Genomic DNA, 12,383 nt, shown 5'->3' with positions numbered 1-12,383 from the left:
ATGACTAATTTAGTGTGGGCAGCGGGTAGACATAAGGTTGCCTTTTAATCACTGCGTAGATCCCCCTTTGATGGTACAGGATTATCAGATGTCTACCTATAGCTGATTTGGTAATGATTATTCACTGGTTCATGGGCAGGTGGGATGATACAGTGTACCGTCTGGAGATCTACCTGCTGGTTCTGGATGGTCTGCTCGATCTTCTGTACAGAGCACGTCTTCCCACCACATTACCTTCCTGCATGCAGGTGTCCCTTACCTTCTGGTGACGGGTCCTTCGGCTAACTTGCTAGGATCACCGGCTCATGGAGATGACCCCTCTATGGTGGGGAGCCTAGCTTAATCAACTTTCAACCCTAATAAGACCTTGGATCTTATTGGGATTTCCTACTTGGGGATGTCTACAGAGGAGGTAGCCTTATGTTATATTTCAGGATTTGAAGACTAGATATACTCTGTCCAACTCGCAGTTCTTTTGTTAGCTCCAGCTATGCCACGCCTTACAGGCCCAGGATATCCCAATGGACTAGCTACCCGAGATCAATCCGGTGGAAGCGAAGTTGGGTAAGGAGGCAATCTCCGTGATCTATCGCTCGGTGGTCATCCATGCCGTGGCGGCCGAATTTTGAGGCTAGGAGCTGCCCCGAGAAGCATGGCAGGGTATGGGGGAAAAATGGTGTAACTACTACGGTCTGCTGATTTGGCCCTGTTATGTTTTGCAATAAGAATGACTGTGCTTGCTGTATTATTGTGCATATGTACCGAGCTATCTTGAAATGTGATGATATTTGTCTTATCAAAAAACCTTTAATAAAGTTGGTTGTTAATAACAACAAAAAAAACCTCCACCCTTATTATCCATTATCTGACTGCCACAAATATGTCCTCGATATTCGTATAAAGTAGTGTTGTACCATCCATATGCTAGATAAAGTAAAGGTTGATCTACTGCAGACATTCAAAGAAAGAAAAATATTATTGATTATAGGGGTGTCGTCATCTAATGCTACATTAACAATATCAAAACAGACATAGATGAATGTGTAATGGCAGCTCTGCATTCCTAATTAAGATATATCATATACACGATACAACTGCATTTAGCCCGTATCCATCCCAGGAGAGGTGACCTCACAATGAGGCACATGACAGCCTACGTGAAGCCCCATTACCTGCAATCAGCCAACCTGGCTCAAGCAGGACATTGGAAACACTAACACTTACAGCAGGGTTTGATGGAAAGAAATGATGGTACTTCTTCATAATAAACAAATATCACGGAAAGCTGATGGAAGTACTAACAGAAATAGAAACAAAAAGCCAACATAAGATGTAGAACAACCTATTACATGGTTGTGTCTGTGTCTTCTGAAAAGGACATGACAAATGACACCACCTCCACAATTAGGGACTGTCAGAGACCCTTACCTTGTTTTCTCTGTGATGACTGGATCAGTGTGCCACATCACAGATGGGAACTTACACCTACCTTTGAGGCACTGCATGAGTGACAGTCAGACTGGCTGTATAAAATGTCCAGTCTGTCATTCACGGTGCAGGCAGAAATCTGACCTGCACACCAAAGAAGGACAGGTGGAGGCAGTATACCTGAGGGGTACACAGGCCTCCAATCTTGTCACACACAATTAGTGTGCCTAAGGCATCTTCTTTGCTTCTGAACCTGCATCTCTTATATGCGGTGGTCACCGAGGCAAAGGGTTTCCTCATTTGCATGGGGTCACACCCCTATGTTAATGAGGGGCACCCCTTTGGCATCACAACCCTACTATATGTGCACCTACATGATCTGTATTACAGTATGGGTGTAACAAGCATCTTCAACCCCCATCTGTTATGCCAATGTACCTCAGAGGTGCAACAATTGGACATCTTCTCTGGTTGTGCCCCAGGTCACGTCTGGTCACTATGAGGATGTATCAGCTGGCAGGTTCACTTCTGATCACTGTGAGGATGTAGCAGCTGAACTATGAGGATGTAGCAGCTGGCAGGTTCACTTCTGATCACTGTGAGGATGTAGCAGCTGGCAGGTTCACTTCTGATCACTGTGAGGATGTAGCAGCTGGCAGGTTCACTTCTGATCACTGTGAGGATGTAGCAGCTGGCAGTTTTACTTCAGCTGGCAGGTTCACTTCTGATCACTGTGAGGATGTAGCAGCTGAACTATGAGGATGTAGCAGCTGGCAGGTTCACTTCTGATCACTGTGAGGATGTAGCAGCTGGCAGGTTCACTTCTGATCACTGTGAGGATGTAGCAGCTGGCAGGTTCACTTCTGATCACTGTGAGGATGTAGCAGCTGGCAGGTTCACTTCTGATCACTGTGAGGATGTAGCAGCTGGCAGGTTCACTTCTGATCACTGTGAGGATGGCAGGTTCACTTCTGATCACTGTGAGGATGTAGCAGCTGGCAGGCAGTTTTACTTCTGATCACTGTGAGGATGTAGCAGCTGGCAGGTTCACTTCTAATCACTATGAGGATGTAGCAGCTGGCAGTTTCACTTCTGATCACTGAGGATGTAGCAGCTGGCTGGTTCACTTCTGATCACTATGTGGATGTAGCCGCTGGCAGGTTCACTTCTGATCACTATGAGAATGTAGCAGCTGGCAGTTACACTTATGATCACTACGTGGATGTAACCGCTGGCAGGTTCACTTCTGATCACTATGAGGACGTAGCCGCTGGCAGGTTCACTTCTGATCACTATGAGGATGTAGCAGCTGGTAGTTTAACAAACTATCCTTCCTCGAACAGAACTGAATTTCCTTCCTTGAATAGAACTTTCTTTAACAGACTTCATTGAAAGAAAATGCACTACAACTCAGGCAAAAAGCTGAGCACTCTCTGGAGAGCCGCATATGTTTCCATCTGCAAGCATTAAGTGCTCAAGAAGGGGAACTACCTTTACAACGCAACTTTTACAACGCTGTGCTATTACAACGCTTTTTTTACAACGCTAAAACTTTTACAACGCATGCTTTTACAACGCGTTCCATTATATGGTAAGTACCTTTACAACGCATATACCTTTACAACGCATTTAGTGGAAATGCTTTTACAACGCATGTATTTACAATGCATGTGTTTACAACGCAAGATGTTATATTGTAAGTACTTTTACAACGCATATACTATTACAACGCATTTTTTTTGCAAAATATTTATCTTGTTTGTTTTTCTAAATATTATTACTTGGGTAGCATTAAAATTAATACTTGAGTATTTTTTTTTTTTTTAATATAGCAATTCTAATTAAAAAAAGGGCAGTAGTTAATAAAAATATTAATACTTGTTTATTTTTTCTGGTAGAAATGTTTGGTTGGTTAGCAGTAAAATAAATACTTGAGTATTAAAATAATTTAAAAAAATGCAATATTTATTTGTAATAAGTGAGTAGTATATAAAAATAATAATACTTGAGTATTGTGACTAGAAGAAAAGTTTGGTTTGTTTGGTGATAAAATAATACTTTAGTATTTTTAGTTTCTATAGTAGTTTCAAATAAGTGAGTAGATAATCAAAATTTTAAAGCATGTGTATTTTATTATGTAGAAATGTTTAATACTTGAGTTATTTAAAATTTAATACTTGAACATTTAGTTTAGTGTTTTTAAAATAAAAAAATAGATACTTAATAAAAACTTATTTTAAATGTTGAGTATTTATCTACTTAAAAATAAGTTTAAATAGACATTAAAGAGTATATAATATTTAAATATATAGAAAAATGATTGAGTACCTATTTTTAAAAACTAGAGTATTTTTATCACATATGAAAAGACAAGAGTATTTATATGTTTAAAAAAAAGTGTCCTTTTATAAATAAATGGAAGTGTATTATTGATTAATTTATTATATAAATAAATAAATAATATATTTAAAAGATTAATATCAACATTAAAAAATTTTTACAGTAATAATTATACTAATTTTACATTTTTAAAATTTAGAAATCAGAAATAACAATTATAACTTACTTTTTGAATTTATTTCCCACGGTTTTCCATTGAAGTCTATGAGCGTGTTTGTCCTTTATTTATTTTGGCAGCCTCTGCATATACAGCCCGCGGAACAAGAAAAGAAGGTACAGAAAGTGAAGTAAGAGGAAGTTTAGAAAGGAAAAGACAATAGAGCCAAGGTAAGGAACATATTAAGTAATTATACATTTATTAAATTACAATATTGGAGATTTAAACATTTAATTAAAAATAATGATAGGAAACAATTATTTATTTCACAATTTTATTTGATTAATAAAACATGAAAAAAATAAACATATTTTTCATGAATTTTTAAAAATAAGTTTTATATTTAAAACAAAATATAAATATTTAATTTACATATATTAACATTTATTTACAGTTGAATGTAAAAAAGTAGTCCGCCATAAATAGAGAAGCACGCGATGACGTAAGGACGTGTGCGTCGACGTAATACGCCATTTTGCAGAGCATCGGAGGAGGAAGCAGCAGGAAGCTGATCTGCGTCCAGGTAGGAAATATTTTCTGTTGATATTATAGATTAAACCTTTTTAAGGGATACATATATAGTAAGGAAAGAATAAGGGGAGGTTGCTGGAAAACTAATAGATGTTTTAAAAGTTGTTAAACATGTCCACATTAATGTTATTAATACATGCCTATGTCGGGTCGCTGAAAGTAAGTTAGTTATTTTAAAAAAGTATGTAACTCTTTCTAAATAAAAAGTTACGGATCAGACAGTTGATTTCTTTGTTTCCGAAGATAAAGAAGTACTGTCGATCTTCATTTCTTTGTACAAAAATTGTGCGTACTTTAATATTTTGTAAATTTATAATTGAAATACAAATGAAAATTCGGATGCAATGTGTATTAAGGAATATGGATTCATTTCTATTTTATTGTTCGGATTGAGTTTTGGTGATTGGTTTTGACGGAAATAAAGTAGGATTTTTTCGAAATTTAGAAAAATGGCGAACCGATAATGATAAATGGTTTGAATACTAAGGAACAGTAAATTTTTCAGCATTGGTTTATTTTTGATGAATTGAAGATTTGTTTGAAAAAATGAAAAAAACCCGACTTGTTAATATGAAAAAATTTTTTTAAAAAAAATAGTTGTATGCCAATTGAATCATTGTAATTACTATAATTTTTAGCAAAGCAGGAAAGTAAGCAAATTCATTGTTTTAAAAAGAAAGAATGTTAGAAAGATTTTCGAGGTAGTCTATAGCCACACACAACGAAAACTGTTGTAGAATTGCCAATAGTCTCTCAGACATTTCCCTTGTTTTGACTGTTACTCGTGGGTTTAGACTACCTGCGAGTGTTTGTGCTATTCTCATTTCTTGGAAACTTTGCTCCTTCTTCAAAGTTTCCAAAAATGAGTAGAAGTTAGGATGTGGTTTACCAATTGTATGATTGAAGGAGTTATGCCACCCCTCAATGGCATTGTTTGTTTTGGCCTCTCCCTCTAAACAACTCGTGTAGCAGTTCCACCACTCCACATGGAATCGTGGCTTCCTCCTGCGACCCGATCTGCTTAGGTGTCCAATCCATGTGTCCTCAAAATAATTTAGAATGGGTGCCAATTTTTCCTCGTTACTCATATAATAAACAGATTCTATAATTGCAGTGTAGTACTCGTCCACACTTTCGGGAGGAACAAAACAAAGTGCAGTTAATTTTTTAAGTTCAAACTGTAATTTGCTATCCCGAGAATATTCTGCAACTAGGGATGTTTTTTGTAGTTTACGCCAAAATGCCTGCGAAAAATGGAAGAAACATCCCTGAATTTGGGTATCCGTGTACGTTTTGGTGATCACATTGATCATGCTCAATTCGAAATCGATTATTATTTTTCGAGGACTTGCAGATGTTTTGCTTTTAATCACTGATAAAAGTTCAGTGTATGTTGCAGAAGTCTTATCAGGTAGCAAACTATACACTAAAGGAATTACACTATTGTTAATCTTAGCATGTATAGTGTAAATTTGAGTGAAAGGATGGGGTGTACTTTTAAACGTCCCATCCATCATCCAAATTTCACTACTTTCTAACTTAGCAAGGTTACGGGGGGTACTAAAAATTAAAATACGTTTCTGAGGGTTTTCGTTGTCATGCAGAAGGAAAGGTTCATCAGAAAAAGAAATAGAAAGATCATGAGGAATTCTAATGTCAGATAATGTATGTGGTGTAGACAATTGAATATTACTTGCCTGCTTTTGTCTCTGAATAATTCTTCTCAAATTGGGTATTATAGGCATGTTGCTAGCAACATGACTGGGGACATGCTGTGCAACCTCCCTTAAAATGGATCCTGTAGAATCATTAGAGGTGCTTGCAATAGCTTTCATCTCATTAATTGTCTCTCTGATTTCTACATCCATTGCAGAGGCAGAGTGGTTATGTTCTGTGGTTTTCACAACCAAATTATCAACAGTAACCGCTCTGCCACTGCAATGGGTAGTGTAGTATTGCACGCACCTCCAATGATTTCTAGTTAAACTTATTCTTTCCTTACTATATATGTATCCACCATGGTTTAAAAGATTTTTGCCCTTCCTGGATTTAATGAAGTTGGCTGCTCCAAGGCTAGACATTATCTGAAAAAAGGAGAAAAGATAAAACATTTAGCTTGATATTTATAAAAATTTGTATACAAAACATAACATGTACTCAATCCTTTCTTTTGCCTACTGATGCATCTTTATGGAGTAAGAATAGCAAATTGTTACCCCTACACTATCCAACACTTTCCCTACTGATGCACCTTCCTGGAGTTAGAATAGTAAATTGTTACCCCTACACTATCCCACACTTTCCCTACTGATGCACCTTCCTGGAGTTAGAATAGTAAATTGTAACCCCTACACTATCCAACACTTTCCCTACTGCAGCACCTTCCTGGAGTTAGAATTGTAAATTGTTACCCCTACACTATCCCACACTTTCCCTTCTGATGCACCTTCCTGGAGTTAGAATAGTAAATTGTTACCCCTACACTATCCAACACTTTCCCTACTGCAGCACCTTCCTGGAGTTAGAATAGTAAATTGATACCCCTACACTATCCCACACTTTCCCTACTGATGCACCTTCCTGGAGTTAGAATAGTAAATTGTTACCCCTACACTATCCAACACTTTCCCTTCTGATGCACCTTCCTGGAGTTAGAATAATAAATTGTTACCCCTATACTATCAAACACTTTCCCTACTGATGCACCTTCCTGGAGTTAGAATAGTAAATTGATACCCCTACACTATCCAACACTTTCCCTTCTGATGCACCTTCCTGGAGTTAGAATAATAAATTGTTACCCCTATACTATCCAACACTTTCCCTACTGATGCACCTTCCTGGAGTTAGAATAGTAAATTGATACCCCTACACTATCCAACACTTTCCCTACTGATGCACCTTCCTGGAGTTAGAATAGTAAATTAATACCCCTACACTATCCAACACTTTCCCTACTGCAGCACCTTCCTGGAGTTAGAATAGTAAATTGATACCCCTACACTATCCCACACTTTCCCTACTGATGCACCTTCCTGGAGTTAGAATAGTAAATTAATACCCCTACAATATCCAACAATTTCCCTACTGCTGCACCTTCCTGGAGTTAGAATAGTGAATTGATACCCCTACACTATCCAACACTTTCCCTACTGCAGCACCTTCCTGGAGTTAGAATAGTAAATTGTTACCCCTACACTATCCAACACTTTCCCTACTGCAGCACCTTCCTGGAGTTAGAATAGTAAATTGATACCCCTACACTATCCAACACTTTCCCTACTGATGCACCTTCCTGGAGTTAGAATAGTAAATTAATACCCCTACACTATCCAACAATTTCCCTACTGCTGCACCTTCATGGAGTTAGAATAGTAAATTAATACCCCTACACTATCCAACACTTACCCTACTGCTGCACCTTCCTGGAGATAGAATAGTAAATTGATACCCCTACACTATCCAACACTTTCCCTACTGCAGCACCTTCCTGGAGTATAAATAGTAAATTGTTACCCCTACACTATCCCACACTTTCCCTACTGATGCACATTCCTGGAGTTAGAATAGTAAATTGTTACCCCTACACTATCCCACACTTTCCCTACTGATGCACCTTCATGGAGTTAGAATACTAAATTGTTACCCCTACACTATCCAACACTTTCCCTACTGCCGCACCTTCATGGAGTTAGAATAGTAAAGTGATACCCCTACACTATCCAACACTTACCCTACTGCTGCACCTTCCTGGAGTTAGAATAGTAAATTAATACCCCTACACTATCCAACACTTTCCCTTCTGATGCACCTTCCTGGAGTTAGAATAATAAATTGTTACCCCTATACTATCCAACACTTTCCCTACTGATGCACCTTCCTGGAGTTAGAATAGTAAATTGATACCCCTACACTATCCAACACTTTCCCTACTGATGCACCTTCCTGGAGTTAGAATAGTAAATTAATACCCCTACACTATCCAACAATTTCCCTACTGCTGCACCTTCCTGGAGTTAGAATAGTAAATTATACCTCTACACCATCCAACACTTTCCCTACTACTGCACCTACCTGGAGTTAGAATAGTAAATTGATACCCCTACACTATCCAACACTTACCCTACTGCTGCACCTTCCTGGAGTTAGAATAGTAAATTAATACCCCTACACTATCCAACACTTTCCCTACTGCAGCACCTTCCTGGAGTATAAATAGTAAATTGTTACCCCTACACTATCCCACACTTTCCCTACTGATGCACCTTCCTGGAGTTAGAATAGTAAATTGTTACCCCTACACTATCCCACACTTTCCCTACTGATGCACCTTCATGGAGTTAGAATAGTAAATTGTTACCCCTACACTATCCAACACTTTCCCTACTGCAGCACCTTCCTGGAGTTAGAATAGTAAATTGATACCCCTACACTATCCAACACTTACCCTACTGCTGCACCTTCCTGGAGTTAGAATAGTAAATTAATACCCCTACACTATCCAACACTTCCCCTACTGCAGCACCTTCCTGGAGTATAAATAGTAAATTGTTACCCCTACACTATCCCACACTTTCCCTACTGATGCACCTTCATGGAGTTAGAATAGTAAATTGTTACCCCTACACTATCCAACACTTTCCCTACTGCAGCACCTTCCTGGAGTTAGAATTGTAAATTGTTACCCCTACACTATCCCACACTTTCCCTTCTGATGCACCTTCCTGGAGTTAGAATAGTAAATTAATACCCCTACAATATCCAACAATTTCCCTACTGCTGCACCTTCCTGGAGTTAGAATAGTGAATTGATACCCCTACACTATCCAACACTTTCCCTACTGCAGCACCTTCCTGGAGATAGAATAGTAAATTGTTACCCCTACACTATCCCACACTTTCCCTACTGCAGCACCTTCATGGAGTTAGAATAGTAAATTAATACCCCTACACTACCCAACACTTACCCTACTGCTGCACCTTCATGGAGTTAGAATAGTAAATTAATACCCCTACACTATCCAACACTTTCCCTACTGATGCACCTTCAAGATTTTGGAAAAGAAAATTGTTACCTCTACAGCATGGTACATTTTAAAAATTGTTGCAGCTTACAATGTTGGCCTAAATTACCTTTTTTTCCGATTTGGTTTTCTGGCAGACTGTTGTTCAGTGGTATTGGTGAGTCGGTTTGTGTAGACACTTTTGAGGTGATTTGATGGGGAATGGATAAATAAATGTCTGGAAAAGTGAAAAAAGGAAAAAATTGGAAAACTGACCGATGTTGAGAAATGTGTTTAGGAAAATTATTCCACAAAAATTGCACATGTGATATAAGTTGCTGCACATAACTATTTCCGTAAGGAAAAACCATTCTTTAGACATGAAATATAATTCTAAAATTTGAAAATGTAATCATAATTACATTGATTATTTCTTTGAAATTTAGCTATGTGATAGTTAGTCAAATATTTTGAAGGTAAAGAATCCGTGCTGTAAAAAAAATACCTTGTTTTTGAGAATTCGCTTTTGTGGATGAGGTGGTAGAGGATGTTTTTCTTTGTTGGCTCAAAATTTTACTTTTGAGAAAAAAAATCTTTTCTGTTCTGGAAAAAAGGCGATAAAAAGATAATTAACGGTGGGTAGAAATGTAGTACTTGAGTATCTTTAAAATTTAACAGACATACAATTTAACTAGTAATACATGATACTGTCCTAATTAAAACACATTACTGTAGTAGAAATAGAGATATGTACCCCTACCCTACACAAAAATATCACTGATGGTGCTCTTTCCTACAGAAGAAATTGAATATTGTTTCTCAAAACTATCCATTAGTTTTCAAAATAAAGAACGGTACAGGAGGAATAATTGCAAAGGAAAGGATTATTAATGTATCGTTATAATAAAATGGAAAAGAAAACATACCTTTTCTAGTAGGTTTTTTGTTATCGTGCCTTTATCCTGATGTTTGCTGGAGGTTAAAAGGTTTTTGGGAAAAGATGTTCACTGTTGGAGTGAAAAAAAAAAAAATGTTCCTTTGTCAACGTTGGTTATAAAAAGAAAAATTTGATTTTCATGCGGTGTGATTGAGTATTAAAAAAAAACACCATTGGCATACATGACTTTATGAAATTTTTACAAATAAATTTTACAAGTAAAACCATGACACAAAAATTACATTTACCTAAACAATTGAGTTTGTCAGTCGTTTACGTGGTGTGGATGTCCAAATAGGTTCAGCTGCTGTGGAATGTTTAAATCTTCCGTTTTTCTGGTTGAGGGAAATAAATTACTTGTTTTAATTTTGTGTTTTATTTTATTGATAATATATTGGAAACATTTCATTTCTTAAGTTTTTATTATTAAGTGAAAAAATATTTTTTGTGGTTTATGAAAATATATTTTTCTAAAAATTATCGTTTACATATATATTATTAACTTACTAGTAGTTGCTCTGTTGTGAATTCCGTGCTCTCTCTGAGGAGGTCGCAGTGCAGGTGACAGAGGGTCAGCTTATTACGTCTGCTCTCTCTGCTAGTTGATAATCAACTGAGTGCAAAATGGTGTCTCACTTGTATTTATAAGTTTTACTGTGTGTCACTATTAATTTTTTTAAAAACTGCGTTCGTTGTGTTTTTTTTAATACTTTGGTTTACTGTGGAAAATGATATTTTAAAAATGCTTTTTAACAAATATTGTTTTCATTCATTTGCTCCGTTTTGGCATCCATTTTGGAACATGTCTTTTGGTATTGTTTACATAGAAACTGTGGTAGGACAAGTTTTACAAGTGAGATGGGTAAAATGGCGCCTATGTGTATGTGTGTTTTGTTTCAGTTGGTTTACTTACTTTGCGATCTAATCATGTTAAAAATGTGTTTGTTCTGTTATTTATTGTTTCGTTATTTTTTAAATGCTTAGTAATGTGTGAAAACGGATTTTTTTGGGGATTTTTGAGTATTAATTTTAATACTCGAGTATTAATTTTAATACCCGAGTATTAATTTGTTAATGCGTTTCAGATGATTTACGTACAGTTCTTCTCCACGTTTTAATACACTTCCCCACCCTAAAACCCCTAATTTCCCTGCATCCCGTGCCAGATTTTATTGTACTTTTTATTAAAAAAAAAAAAAAATCGCGTTGTAAAGGTATGCGTTGTAATATACTTCGTTATAACAGCACTTTTCAGTATTGTAATAGGTTTTGCGTTGTAACAGAATTCGTTGTAAAGTAATGCGTTGTAATAGTACTTGCGTTGTAAAAAATGTGATGTAAAGGTATGCGTTGTAATAGCATGCGTTGTAACGTCATACATCCGCTCAAGAAAGTCGCATAGTGACAAAGAGATAGCTCAAATTGCGCCAAATTATACTGCTACTCTTGAAGTATGCTGACAAGAAATGGGTTTGGATAATGGCCATTTCGCTTTATATAATCGGCAGCATAATGACCAGGGGAGAGATTCTTGCTTTTACACTTGCACAACCACTCACTGTTTGAATTGCTAAGGGTAAAGAAATCATGTTTTATGCAAGGTGCTCTGGGATTTGTTTTACCTTTTTCTAAATCCTATTTTTGCTGCTATTCATACTTCTTTTCTAGACTTTGATAAAAAACAGATCAGCAGTACAAAGAATTTAAACTTTGTTTCTGGTATTATAGATTTTGTTAGGTTTTATCATTGTATTTATATTCAATATATCAACAAACAGAAATCTCTGAAAGTACGATAGATAAATGCAATATTAGGAATAAAGATAGGAATGAAAGTGCTTCTGGCGGTATAATATAGGAAAGAAGAAAAAGATGAATTAAACATATTTTTAAAGATTTTTTCAAATTAGAAAGCATACAACTCTTA

Source organism: Triturus cristatus, chromosome 3_1 (assembly GCF_964204655.1).
Source record: "Triturus cristatus chromosome 3_1, aTriCri1.1, whole genome shotgun sequence".
In the NCBI taxonomy this organism is placed as follows: Eukaryota; Metazoa; Chordata; class Amphibia; order Caudata; family Salamandridae; genus Triturus; species Triturus cristatus.
This window is presented reverse-complemented; position numbering follows the sequence as displayed.